Source organism: Pan troglodytes, chromosome 10, assembly GCF_028858775.2.
Source record: "Pan troglodytes isolate AG18354 chromosome 10, NHGRI_mPanTro3-v2.0_pri, whole genome shotgun sequence".
NCBI lineage: Eukaryota > Metazoa > Chordata > Mammalia > Primates > Hominidae > Pan > Pan troglodytes.
This window is the reverse complement of record NC_072408.2, coordinates 56,378,722-56,396,054: the sequence shown is the minus strand read 5'-3', so window position 1 is coordinate 56,396,054 and position 17,333 is coordinate 56,378,722.

The window sequence follows — 17,333 nt, the reverse complement described above, 5'->3', positions numbered from 1 at the left end:
ATATATTTAGGATAGTTAGTGCTTCTTGTTGAATTGATCCCTTTACCATTATGTAATGGCCTTCTTTGTCACTTTTGATCTTTGTTGGTTTAGAGTCTGTTTTATCAGAAACTAGGATTGCAACGCCTGTCTTTTTTTGTTTTCCATTTGCTTGGTAGATCTTCCTCCATCCCTTTATTTTGTGCCTATATGTGTCTCTGAACATGAGATGGGTTTCCTGGGTACAGCACACTGATGGGTCTTGACTGTTTATCCAATTTGCCAGTCTGTGTCTTTTAATTGGAGCATTTAGCCCATTTACATTTAAGGCTAATATTGTTATGTGTGAATTTGATCCTGTCATTATGATGTTAGCTGGTTATTTTGCTTGTTAGTTGATGCAGTTTCTTCTTAGCATCAGTGGTCTTTACAATTTGGCATGTTTTTGCAGTGGCTGGTACCGGTTGTTCCTTTCCATGTTTAGCACTTCCTTCAGGAGCTCTTGTAAGGCAGGTCTGGTGGTGACAAAATCTCTCAGCATCTGCTTGTTTGTAAAGGATTTTATTTCTCCTTCACTTGTGAAGCTTAGTTTGGCTGGATATGAAATTCTGGGTTGAAAATTCTTTTCTTTAAGAATGTTGAATATTGGCCCCCACTCTCTTCTGGCTTGTAGAGTTTCTGCCAAGGGATCTGCTGTTAGTCTGATGGGCTTCCCTTTGTGGGTAACCCGACCTTTCTCTCTGGCTGCCCTTAACATTTTTTCCTTCATTTCAACTTTGGTGAATCTGACAATTATGTGTCTTGGAGTTGGTCTTCTTGAGGAGTATCTTTGTGGTGTTCTCTGTATTTCCTGAATCTGAATGTTGGCCTGCCTTGCTAGATTGGGGAAGTTCTCCTGGATAATATCCTGCAGAGTGTTTTCCAACTTGGTTCCATTCTCCCTGTCACTTTCAGGTACACCAATCAGACATAGATTTAGTCTTTTCACATAGTCCTATATTTCTTGGAGGATTTGTTCATTTCTTTTTATTCTTTTTTCTCTAAACTTCTCTTCTTGCTTCATTTCATTCATTTCCTCTTCCATCACTGATACTCTTTCTTCCAGTTGATTGCATCGGCTACTGAGGCTTCTGTATTTGTCACGTAGCTCTCGTGCCTTGGTTTTCAGCTCCATCAGGTCCTTTAAGCACTTCTCTGCATTGGTTATTCTAGTTATCCATTTGTCTAATGTTTTTTCAAAGCTTTTAACTTCTTTGCCATTGGTTCGAATTTCCTCCTGTAGCTCGGAGTAGTTTGATCATCTGAAGCCTTCTTCTCTCAGCTCGTCAAAGTCATTCTCCGTCCAGCTTTGTTTTGTTGCTGGTGAGGAGCTGCGTTCCTTTGGAGGAGGAGAGGCGCTCTGATTTTTAGAGTTTCCAGTTTTTTTACTCTGTTTTTTTCCCATCTTTGTGGTTTTATCTACCTTTGGTCTTTGATGATGGCGACGTACAGATGGGTTTTTGGTGTGGTTGTCCTTTCTGTTTTTTAATTTTCCTTCTAACAGACATGACCCTCAGCTGCAGGTCTATTGGAGTTTGCTAGATGTCCACTCCAGACCCTGTTTGCCTGGGTTTCAGCAGTGGTGGCTGCAGAACAGCGGATATTGGTGAACCGCAAATGCTTCTGCCTGATCGTTCCTCTGGAAGTTTTGTCTTAGAGGAGTACCCGGCCGTGTGAGGTGTCAGTCTGCCTCTACTGGGGGGTGCCTCCCAGTTAGGCTACTCGGGAGTCAGGGACCCACTTGAGGAGGCAGTCTGCCCGTTCTCAGATCTCAAGCTGCGTGCTGGGAGAACCACTACTCTCTTCAAAGCTATCAGAGAGGGACATTTAAGTCTGCAGAGGTTACTGCTGTCTTTTTGTTTGTCTGTGCCCTGCCCCCAGAGGTGGAGTCTACAGAGGTAGGCAGGCCTCCTTGGGCTGTTGTGGGCTCCACCCAGTTCGAGCTTCCAGGCCGCTTTGTTTACCTAGTCAAACAACTAACTCGGCAATGGCGGGCGCCCCTCCCCCAGCCTCGCTGCCGCCTTGCAGTTTGATCTCAGACTGCTGTGCTAGCAATGAGAGAGACTCCATGGGCGTAGGACCCTCCAAGCCATGTGCAGGATATAATCTCCTGGTGTGCCGTTTTTTAAGCCTGTTGGAAAAGCACAGTATTAGGGTGGGAGTGACCTGATTTTCCAGGTGCTGTCTGTCACCCCTTTCTTTGACTAGGAAAGGGAATTCCCTGACCCCTTGTGCTTTCCAGGTGGGGTGATGCCTCACCCTGCTTCGGCTTGCACACAGTGTGCTGCACCCACTGTCCTGCACCTACTGTCTGGCACTCCCCAGTGAGATGAACCCGGTACCTTAGTTGGCAATGCAGAAATCACCCATCTTCTGCTTCGCTCATGCTGGGAGCTGTAGACCAGAGCTGTTCCTATTTGGCCATCTTGGCTCCTCCCCCTTATTTCTTTATTTATTTGTTTGTTATTGTTTTTGCTTTACAGATGAAGTCTTACTGTGTTGCCCAGGTTAGTGCAGTGGCTATTCACAGGTGCAATCATAGCACATTGCATACTTGAACTCCTTGACTTCAAGCAATTTTCTGGAGCAACTGGGATTACAGGTATGTATCACTATGCCCAGCAATAAAATATTTTAAAATTAAGTTAAGTACATTTTTTTAGACATCATGCTATTAAACATTTGATAGGTAATAGTATAGTGTAAAAATAATTTTTTTTAGGAGACTAACTCACTTTGTTGACCTCAAACTACTAGACTCAAGTGATCCGCCCGCCTCATCCTCTCAAGTAGGAGTGGGAGTACAGACACATGCCACCGCACCCAGATAAACATAAAATTTATTTATTTATTTATTTATTTATTTATTTATTTATTTACTGTCACCCAGGTTGGAGTGGTGTGATCATGGCTCACTGCAGTCTCAAACTCCCAGGCTCAAGCAGTTCTCCCATTTCAGCGCCCCCTGCAGCCATCTCTCTGTAGGTGGGACTGCAGGTGTGTGTCACCATGCCCTGGTAATTTTTATTTTTATTTTTTAGAGATGAGTTTTTGCCACGTTGCCCAGGGTGGTCTCAAACTCCTGAGCTCAAGTAATCCACCCACCTCAGCCTCCCAAAGTGCGGAGATTATAGGCGTGAGCCACTGCACCCAGCCAAATATAGCTTTTTTTTTTCTGTGACGGAGTCTCACTCTTGTTGTCTAGGCTGGAGTGCAATGGCGTGATGTCAGCTCACTGCAACCTCCACCTCCCGGGTTCAAGTGATTCTCCTGCCTCAGCCTCCCGAGTAGCTGGGATTACAGGCACCTGCCACCACGCCTGGCTAATTTTTTGTATTTTTTAGTAGAGACGGGGTTTCACCATGTTGGCCAGGCTGGTCTCAAACTCCTGGCCTCAAGTGGTCCACCCACCTCGGCTTCCCAAAGTTCTGGGATTACAAGTGTGAGCCACCATGCCCAGCCCAAATATAACATTTATATTCATTGGAAAACCACACTATTTGTGTGACTTACTTTATTACAATATTCACCTTATTATAGTGCTCTGGAACCTAACCCACAATATCTGTGACGTATTCCTGTACCTTGCATGAGTTTTGACAAATGTCCAATTACATGTATCCACATTACAGTGTGTGAAAGGAAAACAAATCTTGGGGTCTGAAAATCACTAAGCTAAAGGGAAAAGTCAAGCTGGGAACTGCTTAGAGCCAACCTGCCTCCCATTCTACTCAAAGTCACCCCTCTGCTCACTGAGATAAATGCATATCTGATCTCCTCCTTTGGAGAGGCTAATCAAAAACTCAAAAGAATGTAACGTTTTGTCTCTTATCTACCTATGACCTGGAAGTCCCCCCCTGGCTTTGAGTTGTCCCGCCTTTGCTTCAAGTTGTCCTGCCTTTCTCAGACAAGTTCATCTTACATATGTTGATTTACGTCTCATGTCTCCCTAAAATGTATAAAACCAGACTGTGCTCTGACCACCTTGGGTACATGTCCTCAGGACCTCCTGAGTCTGATGTCAAAGGTGCACGTCCTCAACCTTGGCAAAATAAACTTTCTAAATTAACTGAGACTTGTCTCAGATATTCGGGGTTCACAGTGTTATATGGTACAGTTCTACTGCCTTAAAAATCCCTTGTACTGCATCTATTTATCCTTCCCTTCTTTTCCCTGAACCCCTGTTAACTACTCATCTTTTTAAACTGTCTATAGTTTTGCCTTTTCCAGAAAGTTAGAATTTTAGAAGAAAAATATTTGTAAATCACATCTTTGTTGAGAAACCCATGTAGCCAGCTACTACAAACAAACAAAAAACGCTGAAATATAGGAAATTCACTTCATAAATAGTAAAAGGGAGATGTCACTTAATATCAATATCATCACAAAGAGCAGTAAGTGAAACTACTGATGTGGAGAGTATTGAATGAAATTACTTATGTGCAGAAAACAAAGCAAATATTGACATCTGTGTGGCACATATATGATAGAGAAAGCCTTGACAATTTTATTTTGCTATCACAGAAATCTATGCCATTAGTGGAGAGATTTCCATTTTGTTATGGAAGGTGCCTTTCAATATCTTCCTGATGCAAGAGGTTTACCAGTGGAATAGAATAGGTTTCCCAGGGCAGAACACACATAGTTTCTTATTGGAAATCACAGCCACACTCCCAGTTTTTCCCATTTTCAACACCTTGTTGGAATGGAAATGGAAATGAAAATAAGAGGACAGAAAAAAAGACAATTGAAAGTGGCCAATCAGATTTCCAAAGGAACCAAATAGGGATTTAGAAATGTAGATATAATAATTAATATTAAAAACCCAGTGTATGGATTAAATAGTAAATTATACATAGCTGAGGAAAGAGGGATGGACCTAGAAAATACACCTAGAAGAATAACATACAGTATAGCACAAAAAAGACAAAGACATGAAATACAGTTAAAGAGATCTTAAGAGTTGTGAAGGATAGAGTGAGAAGACCTTGTGTATGTTTCATTCAAGGGTCCAGAAAGATTAGGGAGAATGAGAAAGTTGTGGATTGATTTTTGTTTATCTTACTTATGATCTTTTGGCTTCCTTAATCTAAGCATTGTATGTCTTGCAATAATTCATGAAAATTATCATCCATTATCTTTTCAAATATTGCCTCTGTTGGTAGTAATTTTCTCCAGTGTTTATTTGTTGGAAATATTTTCTTCTTTTTTCTTTTCCCTTTCCCTTGAAAGACAGTTTCACTGAAATATAAAATTCAACATTTGACAGTTGATATGGTTTGGCTGTGTCCCCACCCAAATCTCACATTGAGCTGTGGTTCCCATAATCCCCACATGTCATGGGAGGTAATTGAATTATGGAGACAGGTTTTTTCCATAATGTTCTTGTGATAGTGAATAAGTCTCATGAGATCTGATGGATTTATAAAGGGCAGTTCCCTGCACACACTCTCTTGCCTGCCACCATGTAAGACATGTCTTTGCTCCTCCTTCACCTTCCACCATGATTGTGAGGCCTCCCCAGCTATGTGGAACTGCGAGTCCATTAAAGCTTTTTTTTTTTGTAAATTACCCAGTCTCAGGTATTTCTTCATAGCAGTATGAAAATGGATTAATATAGCAGTTATTTCTTCTCAGCATTTTGTAGGTGTCATTCCAGTATCTTGTTTCCATTATTGCTCTCTGGAGCAGCTGCTAGTCTTAAGTGTCACTCATTTGTAGGTGAACTGGGCTTTCTTTCCTCTACTTTCAATATCATATTTTCGTGATGATATTACAAAAGAAACTCACTAAAGAAACAGGGGAGGAAAGTGATCTCAGAAATTTCTGTGTTGTGAGAGGAATGGTGAGCAAAGAAAAAAGTAAACATAATTAAAGCAAAAAAAAAAATCAAATGTCTAATTGTTGGAATTTCAAAAGCCAGGATAGAATTAAATTCTTCTACCACATTCTCTAATTATAATGCAATTAAGTAGAAAATAATAACAAAAATATAATTAAAATAATTTCAAATATTTAGAAATTTAAAAACACTTCTAATAGAAATTTGAAAACATTATACTTAGAATAATAATACAAATAATATAAATACTATATTTATATTATAGTATAATTCTGATATATTATCAGAATTTATACAGGTAAATTTATTTTAAATTTTAATGTTTATTATAGTGAAGGAAAGTTGAAAATTAATGACACATGCATCTAACAAATTAGAAAAAGAACAACACAATAAACTCAAAGAAGTAACAGAAAAGATATGATAAATGTAAGACAAGACATAAATGAAAATAGAAGAGAAAATGGAAAATTTTAACAAAGACAAAATTGGAATGAGTAACATATTTTTTTTTTTTTTTAGAGATAGAGTTTCACTCTGTCACCCAGGCTGGAGTATAGGGGTGCGATCTTGGTTCCCTGAAACCTCTGCCTCCTGGGTTCTAGTGATTCTCGTGCCTCAGCCTCCTGAGTACCTGGGACTACAGGCGTGTGACACCATGCCCTGCTAATTTTTTGTATTTTTAGTAGAGATGTAGTTTCACCATGTTGGCCAAGCTGGTCTCAAACTCCTGACCTCAGGTGATCCACCCACCTCAGTCTCCCAAAGTGCTGGGATTACAGGTGTGAGCCACCGCGCCTGGCTTGATTAATATTATTGATAACTTCTAATAGAGAAGATAAAGGACACAACTTAAAAAACTGGGAATTAATAAATTAACAAAAAATATACAGCAGATATTTCTAAAATATTGTAAATAACTTTATGGTGTGAAATTTGAAATATTGAAATATAGGTAAGACATTAATCTTTAGAAAAATACAAGTTACCATTCTAAAATAGAACTCTATAAAATTACATGGCAAGAAATAGAACATTTGTATGGCAATGTAGCAATAAAAAAAAATCAAATCACTAGATTGAAACAGTCCCATAAAGAAAACTTTAGGCCCAAACAGTTTTATGAGTTCTACTGATCATTTAAGGAACATACAATTTTGATTTATAAATACATATTTTCAGATAGTATAAAAAGGAGGAACACTCCCCAACTTCTTTAATAAAATTGTTATGAGCTTGATAGCAAATTCAGATGAGAATACCAAAAAAAAAAAGAGAGAGAGAGAATTGATAGGCTGAATCTCCCTTCTGACTAAAGAATAATTCCTAAATGAGATAGCAAACTAAGCCCTACGATGTATAATTAAGGGTAATATATCAAGTTAAAGTTGGTTTATACAAGAATAGCTTTGATTAGAATATCTGTAGGAAAACTTACTATTATCATGATAGATGCAGAAAAAGCATTTTATTACAATTAGCAAACATTCTTGAGAAACGCTTTCCATGAAATAGGAAGAAACTTCCCTTAATTTTGTTAAAGGTATCTTCGCACAAACAAACACAAAATACAGCAAGTATCATACTCAACAGTGATACACTGGAAGCATTCCCTTTAAAGTTAGAAATAAGAAAGGATGCCCATGAATGGCATTTCTTTTCAACATTGTTCTGAAGGTCCTAGCCACTGTAATCAGGACATAAAAAGAAAGAAAACCTAGCAAAATTGGAAAGAAAAAAATAAAACTGTCATTACTTGGAGCTGATTGTTGATATTGAAAACATAAGGTAATCTTTAGACAAAGTATTAATATTAACAAGGCTGTCAGCTAGAAATAATTGTTAAATAGTCAATTGCCTCTCTACATGCTGGCAACAAGTATGATAAAACAGACAAAAATCTTTACTAAGGAGAAAGAAATATATGACCTCAAAGGAAGACTCACATTTATAGACATTTATCTGTGACAGAGATGGTCCAGGAGCTAAGTGTAGAACAGAGGAACTTTACCATAAATGGCTCTAGAAAAACTGTGAATGAGAAGAAAACGTTAAAAAAACCCATGAAATTGGACACCTATTTCACATCATACTAAAAAATAATAACAAATCCAGGTGGATTAGATAACTAAATATAAAAGGCAAAATTATGAACATTTTAGGTGATAAGAGATAGTATTCATGATATCAAATAGAGAAGATTTTAAAAATAAGACTAAAAAGTAGTAATCAGAAAGGAAAAGGTTGATAAATTAAACTACATTACAATTATGAACTTCTGTTCATCAAAACACACCATCAGTTTATCTAGCTTTATCTCAAAATAAAATGTTTAAAGTTTTGCTGAGTTAAATAAAAAAAAAAACCCCACAATATCAAGAGTGAAGATAAGCAAAACCTTGGAGAAAGTTATTTGTACACATAAAACTGACAATAGATTAGAATGCAGAAAACATGTTCTTACAAATTACCTAGAAAAAGCCGGAAAATTATACATAGAAAAATGATCAAAAGATATGAGTAAGTCTTATATAACATCAATCTGGAAACATCTTAAATATTAATTGAGAGTCAAATAAATAAATTACAGTACACTAGGATGTTGTAGAGAAATTTTTAAAAATAAACTACAGCCTTAGGTATGAGTAAAAGTTTCAAAAAATGATGTTAATTAAAAAATATAATGTTATGGTAAAATACACCCAGAGTTTTGTCAGTGAATATTTTTCTTATTTTGTTGTTTTTGAATTTTCTCATGGACTTTATGTTGTATAGAAGTTAATATGTTTATGTACAGCCAGGTGTGGTGGCTCAGGCCTGTAATCCCAGCACTTTGGGAGACTGAGGCAGGAGAATCACTTGAACCCGGGAGGTGGAAGTTATAGTAAACAGAGATCGCACCACTGCACTCCAGCCTGGGTGACAGTGCAAGACTCTATCTCAAGGGAAAAAAAAAAAATGATGTTTATGTACTTGAATTTACCATTCTTTTGTCTTTATTTTCTCTAAGCATTTTTCCTTTATACTTCAAATTGTTGAATCTGGAATTGTTGGCTGTTCTTTTCATTGATTTAATTATAAAACCACTGCACATGATTCTTTGAAAATTTAATTGTGTGTATTGCCTAGAATAGTGTCATGTACATAAGGCACTAAGTATTACTAAAAAAAAAAACTCTTTCAAATTCATATTCCAGTTTTACTCTTTTCCATTTAAGGTTGTCTGAATATTTTTTTAACTCAAAACTTAAAATCAAATTTGCTTTGGCGCATCTCACTAGTGAATAAAGCTAATGCAGAATGAAGTTTTAATCATAACAAATTTTATATAATTCTTAACATTTCATTAGCAGGTTTCAAGCATTAAAAATAAGTCCCTGGTAGAGTAGTAGTTGCTTCCTGAAAAGTTGAGAGGTAACAACAGACATTTGAACCTTTGTATTTGAAAAAAACTCTTTTGTTCAGTCCAGAAGCTCTAAAGTTTCCAGGTACCAATCAAAAGGGGTGTTTTCCATCCCTGAATGACAGCTGAATACATGTCATTCACAACAAAAGGAGAGTTTCAATGTGTTCAGGCAGGAGATTAAACAGCCTTTTCAGAAATGAACAGAAGTGCCTACAATTTGGAGGTCAATTAATTTAATCTGTTACCAGAAGTCTGCTTTCTTTCTTGTTTTCTATTTTAAGCCATATTCCACAACAATTTTGACAAGAATAACTAAAGTCAGCCATTTTTTTCTGTACCCTTGACTGTATGTCTTAATTCCTATAATTACTCTTATAAAAATCCATGGTTTGCTATTCTCAGCTGCATAAGAAGTTAGTGATATTATTTCTTAGAGTTTTGCTGTTAAAATTAAGTGAATACACTAAATGCATGTAGTTATAAAAAATATCTTCCAGGCAATAAGACTTACAAGTAAAACTATAAGGGAACTGTGCATAAGATATAACTAAAAACTAAGTAATGAAAGACATTTTCCAAATTGTTATAGGGAATCAGTGTAGAACGGAATGAGGAAGTGGAACTATGATTTCTAAGCCGATGCTCTACAAAATATTTTTCAATTCAAGAGGACTTCATGGAAAGAATCGGACTCAGTCTATGTAAAGGGATAGTTGACATTTGCGCACATAGATACAAGTGAAAACTTCAACCTGGAGTATAACCAAAAAGTACAAAGTGTGATGCTTTATGTGTGATTGAAGGAGGAAGAGGAATGCTGGCTGGGGACTATAAAAAAATGTTATTAGGCTGGGCGCAGTGACTCACGCCTGTAATCCCAGCACTTTGGAAGGCCGAGGCGGGCGGATTCCGAGGTCAGGAGATCGAGACCATCCTGGCCAACATGGTAAAACCCTGTCTCTACTGAAAATACAAGAATTAGCTGGGTGTGATGGTGCGTGCCTGTAATCCCAGCTACTCAGGAGGCGGAGGCAGAAGAATCTCTTGAAACTGGGAGGTAGAGGTTGCATTCAGCCGAGATCACGCCATTGCACTCCAGCCTGGGCGACAGGGCGAGACTTCATCTCAAAAAAAAAAAAAAAGTTACTGATGAATCATGGGTGCTTGTTAGACAGAACAGGAGAGGCTGACAGGAAACAATAGTTACCCAAAGCCTTGAGGTCAAAACCAATATTAGAATCTGAACTGTCTGACCCAAATTGGATGATATCTGGGGAGACAAATCTGATTATGTCATACGCAAGCCTAAACTTCTTTTATAATTCATCACTATCTTAAGATAAATTACAAACCCCTTAACAAAGTCCTGTGGGGCCCTCTATGTTACGGACACAAGTTTCCTTTCCATATATATTCATCTTCTAATTTTAAGAAAACCTACACTGCAGCCATTCCAAACTTACCCAATGCCTTTTCCATGCTATGTTCTTTTATTCCTTCATATCTGTCTTGCATAGTTTGTTCTGCCTTTTTCTCCTTCTCAGCTAACCACCTTGCAAACTTCTATTTATCAAATCCAACTTCAATGACCCCACTTAGGAAGTTTATGCTATTCAGCTAGGAGCGGCATTTCCTCTTCCATGATTTTGTGACATTGTTCATTCAGATAGTAATTACTTATTTATGGATTCCCTTCCCTCTCTACTTGGAGCTACTCAAACTCAAAGATCATATCTAATTCACGTTTATATTTGTGTTTGGTTTCAAGTCATATGGTAGAAAGATCTCTGTATTTACAGTCATAATACTTCACTTTAAAAACTAAGGATCTGAGAAATTGGATTAATCCATGAGAAGCTGTATTTATCATTTGGATTGTCCAGAAGTAAATCTCAAAGGCAAGCCTTCATGTCCTCTGCTAGTCTAGTGGTACATGCCCTCCTTATTATAAAAATCTAATTTGATTTGATGCTATCAGTAAAATTTGATAGTGATGTAATTTATGATTTATTCTGAAGACTGTCTATTGATCTTCAGCTTTATAAAAGTTGTTATTATTTCTTCCAATACTGTAATGTGTAAATTATTTGAGAATATTTAATTATGCTATAAAAGACAAGAGAACAAGTGGTATGGGTGAAACTCATGAAAAGCATAGAGTATACACAGTAATTAAACTATGAGCTTATGATTTAGAGGTGAAGCTCACAGAATGTGTTAAGGATAGATAATGAGTAAACAAGTAGCATGTAAAGACAGGAAAAATCATAACATGAAAATATCAAGAGTAAATTAATAATCTCTAAGAACTGCCAAAGATAGTTAATAAAAATATGGTGGGAAAATGTTACTTAAAGATAGAAAGGCATGTAAATACCAATTCATAATCATGATATAGCTGGGCCATGAGAACATATGATCCTATTCTGGTCCCACATGCTCTTTTTTTTTAATTTTATTTTGCGATGGAGTCTCGGTCTGTCACTCAGGCTGGAGTGCAGTAGCGCGATCTTGGCTCACTGCAATCTCCGCCTCCCTGGTTCAAGTGATTCTCCTGCCTCAGCCTCCCGAGTAGCTGGGATTACAGGTGCGCACCACCACGCCTGGCTAATTTTTGTATTTTTAGTAGAGACAGGGTTTCACCATGTTGGCCAGGATGGTCTCGATCTCCTGACCTTGTGATCCGCCTGCCTCGACCTCCCAAAGTGCTGGGATTACAGGCGTGAGCCACCGCGCCCAGCCCCACATGCTCTTAACCCAAGAAATACAAATAAAACCCAGAGTGGCTCAGCAGGCTAATAGGTCTGGTGTACTTGCCCCTGCATTTTCTAATAGAGCAAGTGTGTATTGGCCCTGGACATCTCCCACCGGCGGGCTGCTTACTCAAGTCTGAACTATGATTCTCATAGTCACATCAAAAGTTGGGAAACTTGATGCAGCAAAGAGAGAGGCAGGACATATGAACTCTGCATAAGGGATTCAGGTAGTGTGGTACCCCCGCTTATAACCTGTTCTAAGTGTGTTAACCCACTCCATCTCTTTTCCTGGGTTTCGTCACACTGTATGATTTAATGAACTGTAATTTGAGCATCTTTATTCTGCCTGTGAACATTTCTGTTCTATGACCTCTGGGCTATATTGCCTGATAGTATACTTGGAGGATACCATTGCATCAAAGTAATTCTCTATGTGACAAGTAGAACAATAGGCTCTATTGAACCATTTGGATTCATATAGCTCAGGTGAAATGACTAAATGAAAGAATAAATGACACAAACGAAGAAGATAACCTTTTCAATCAAGAACAAAACTTTATGCTAGCTAAATAATCATAAAACATTTTTTAAAAATTCATCATAATTAAGGAAATAATTAACCAATTTAAAACTAAGAGCTATAGGCCCCACTGCAAACATTCAAGAGGGATGATAGAATGGGATTGGTGAAATTCTAATCTGGGAGGCAGAATATGAACTCCAACCTGGCTTCTGTTGATTCCTAGATGGGTCACTTAATCGGATTTCTTAACTTTACTGAGCCTCTGTTTCCTCATTTGAAAAATGGGGGCAAAAAACCTGTGAGGGTATTTTATAGATATAATTAAGATTTTTATTCAGTTGGCTTTAAGTAAAAAAAGATTACCATTGATAATATGTGTGGGCTTCATCCAATCCATTGAAGGCCTTAAGAGCAAAAACCAAGATTTCCCTGTGAAGAAGGAATTCTGCCTTAAGACACAGAAATTCTGCCTGGGTTTCCAGCCTGCTGGCCTACCCTACAAACTTCAGACTTGCAAGCCCCAACAATTGCATGAGCCAATTTTCTCTCTCTCTCTCTCTATCTATCTATATATATATATATATTCCATATTATATATATATTCCATTATACACACACACACACACACACACACACACACACACACATATATATATATATATATATATATATATATATATATATATATATCCGCTATTGTTTCTGTCTCTCTGGAGAACCCTGAATAATACACCTTCCTGTCTCTATTTCAAATTACTATGAAAATTATTTGAAAACTGAGAAAATGCCATGCCAACTTAAGCTGTATCATCCCAAAAGTATCTCAAGTATTTAATTTGGATTGATGAATGTAAATGTATCTATTACATAATTTTATTAAATCCTCCTTATAAAAGGACTCGGTAAATAATACATTGCATAGAAATGCCAGTTTTCAAAAGGGACAACAGTGAGGAAAATTTGAATGATGTTTATGAACAGTTGCTTTTAATTACTTTATGAATCCTAATTTTGCAATAAAGGTGAAAGAGAATAGTGCCTACCTCTATTTCTCTTTATCATTTAATATAATTAGAATACATTGCTTATTTTGATTTTAGCAAAATGCTTTCATTGTCAACCCTTTCAGTAAAACTGAAATTGTATAATATTCATTTAATCTAAAGATACACAGAACCTTCCCCTTCATTAACATAATCCATCTTTTAGTCTTTCATCTTTATTTCACTATAAAACCTGCCATTTTCTGGTTCAACATACAAAAATCAATAAACGTAATCCAGCATATAAACACAACCAAAGACAAAAACCACATGATTATCTCAATAGATGCAGAAAAGGCCTTTGACAAAATTCAACAACGCTTCATGCTAAAAACTCTCAATAAATTAGGTATTGATGGGATGTATCTCAAAATAATAAGAGCTATCTATGACAAACCCACAGCCAGTATCATACTGAATGGACAAAAACTGGAAGCATTCCCTTTGAAAACTGGCACAAGACAGGGATGCCCTCTCTCACCACTCCTATTCAACATAGTGTTGGAAGTTCTGGCCAGGGCAATCAGGCAGGAGAAGGAAATAAAAAGTATTCAATTAGGAAAAGAGGAAGTCAAATTGTCCCTGTTTGCAGATGACATGCTTGTTTATCTAGAAAACCCCATTGTCTCAGCCCAAAATCTCCTTAAGCTAATGAGCAACTTCAGCAAAGTCTCAGGATACAAAATCAATGTGCAAAAATCACAAGCATTCTTATACACCAATAACAGACAAACAGAGAGCCAAATCATGAGTGAACTCCCATTCACAATCGCTTCAAAGACAATAAAATACCTAGGAATCCAACTTACAAGGGACGTGAAGGAACTCTTCAAGGAGAACTACAAACCACTGCTCAATGAAATGAAAGAGGATACAAACAAATGGAAGAACATTCCATGCTCATGGGTAGGAAAAATCAATATCATGAAAATGGCCATACTGCCCAAGGTAATTTATAGATTCAATGCCATCCCCATCAAGCTACCAATGACTTTCTTCACAGAATTGGAAAAAACTACTTTAAAGTTCATGTGGAACCAAAAAAGAGCCCGCATTGCCAAGTCAATCCTAAGCCAAAAGAACAAAGCTGGAGGCATCATGCTACCTGACTTCAAACTATACTACAAGGCTACAGTAACGAAAACAGCATGGTACTAGTACCAATACAGAGATATAGATCAATGGAACAGAACAGAGCCCTCAGAAATAATGCCGCCTATCTACAACTATCTGATCTTTGACAAACCTGACAAAAACAAGCAATGGAGAAAGGATTCCCTATTTAATAAATGGTGCTGGGAAAACTGGCTAGCCATATGTAGAAAGCTGAAACTGGATGGCTTCCTTACACCTTATACAAAAATTAATTCAAGATGGATTCAAGACTTAAACGTTAGACCTAAAACAATAAAAACCCTAGAAGAAAACCTAGGCAATACCATTCAGGACATGGGCATGGGCAAGGACTTCATGTCTAAAACACCAAAAGTAATGGCAACAAAAGCCAAAATTGACAAATGGGATCTAATTAAACTAAAGAGCTTCTGCACAGCAAAAGAAACTACCATCAGAGTGAACAGGCAACCTACAGAATGGGAGAAAATTTTTGCAATCTACTCATCTGACCAAGGGCTAATATCCAGAATCTACAATGAACTCCAACAAATTTACAAGAAAAAAACAAACAACCCCATCAAAAAGTGGGCAAAGGATATGAACAGACACTTCTCAAAATAAGACATTTATGCAGCCAACAGACACATGAAAAAATGCTCATCATCACTGGCCATCAGAGAAATGCAAATCAAAACCACAATGAGATACCATCTCATGCCAGTTAGAATGGCAATTATTAAAAAGTCAGGAAACAACAGGTGCTGGAGAGGATGTGGAGAAATAGGAACACTTTTACACTGTTGGTGGGACTGTAAACTAGTTCAACCATTGTGGAAGTCAGTGTGGCGATTCCTCAGGGATCTAGAACTAGAAATACCATCTGACCCAGCAATCCCATTACTGGATATATACCCAAATGATTATAAATCGTGCTGCTATAAAGACACATGCACACGTATGTTTATTGCGGCACTATTCACAATAGCAAACACTTGGAACCAACCCAAATATCCAACAATGATAGACTGGATTAAGAAAATGTGGCACATATCCACCGTGGAATACTATGCAGCCATAAAAATGATGAGTTCATGTCCTTGGTAGGGACATGGATGAAGCTGGAAACCGTCATTCTCAGCAAACTATAGCAAGGACAAAAAACCAAACACTGCATGTTCTCACTCATAGGTGGGAATTGAACAATGAGAACACATGGACACAGGAAGGGGAACATCATACACCGAGGCCTGTTGTGAGTTGGGGGGAGTGGGGAGGGATAGCATTAGGAGATATACCTAATGCTAAATGATGAGTTAATGGGTGCAGCACACCAACATGGCACATGTATACGTATGTAACAAACCTGCATGTTGTGCACATGTACCCTAAAACTTAAAGTATAATAATAATAAAATTTAAAAAAAAACCCTGCCATTTTGGTTAGTCCAGCCTAGACAAGCTGTGATTGCTCCATCTCAGTGAGTACATCCTCACATAAAAGCTCTACTATGGATTCTACTATTTGTTCTACTGAGTTCACAGTAAGCAAATTACTCAAATCACCTGTACCCTCAGTTAGCAATCTAGGTGATCAGCCTTTCAGGATAGTTAACCAAGCAAATTACTGTTGCAACATGCCTCCCCAATCATCACTCCTCTACTTTCCACAAGTCTCATATCAGAATTAGTCTTATTACTTTAGAGACATAGCTCAGTTTGACTTACTACAATCCTTATTACAAGCAATCCTTATTTATAACACTTGGCTCAATGGCTTCAGCTTTACCCCCAAAATTAAACTTACATTCAAAGGGTGAAGTTTTGATGAATCATAAACGTTTTAAAATGTAATGCCAATTTTGAAGGCTATTATCAAAACAGGTTTTTGAAAATTATTTGTAGCGGTGACCTCAATAGATTAAGTAATTGAGCCTGATGATATACAGTAATCATGTGAAAGAGAATAATGTATATTTGAATGTTTATGTTTTGATTGGGTTGTTGAAGAAAAATCAGCCTTATATCCACATCCATTATTCATTGATTTTGATTTAACTATAAGATCCATAATCATTTTTCTAGGCTTTGTACCCTCAGTACCTAGCATAGTACTTGGTATATGAACTGTGTTTATGATCTACATATAGATATTGCAAGGATAAATATGCCCCATGTTTTTCTAATTTATTGGGGGTGGTGAAGTTAGGAAATATACAATATATTTGGCCTGTGAACCATAAATGATGATCACCTGATCTAGTTTTCTAAACTAAAAATTAACTGCCCAAATCCTTAAAAGGGAAAAAACTGGCTTATGACTTCAAAGAGAAAAAATCAAAGTTTGAGCAAAAGTTAAGCAAGGACACTTATGTGTCTCTTTGATCTGTTGCCCTTTCATATACCTCTTGGTTTTCAAAACAATACAGGTAAGAAAAAGAGATAATCGGGAAGAAACAGAGGGAGTGCCAGAGAAGTGAGAAGCTTATTTACTTCTGTTTACCCTATTATTACATTGAGAGAATATTCCTGTTGTTTGTGTAGCAAAGCAATTTCCCCCACCCACATAGAAAACCTTGGTGATTCTTTAACCATGGCTAAGTGCCAACCTTTCCACATGACTTGGAAGAAG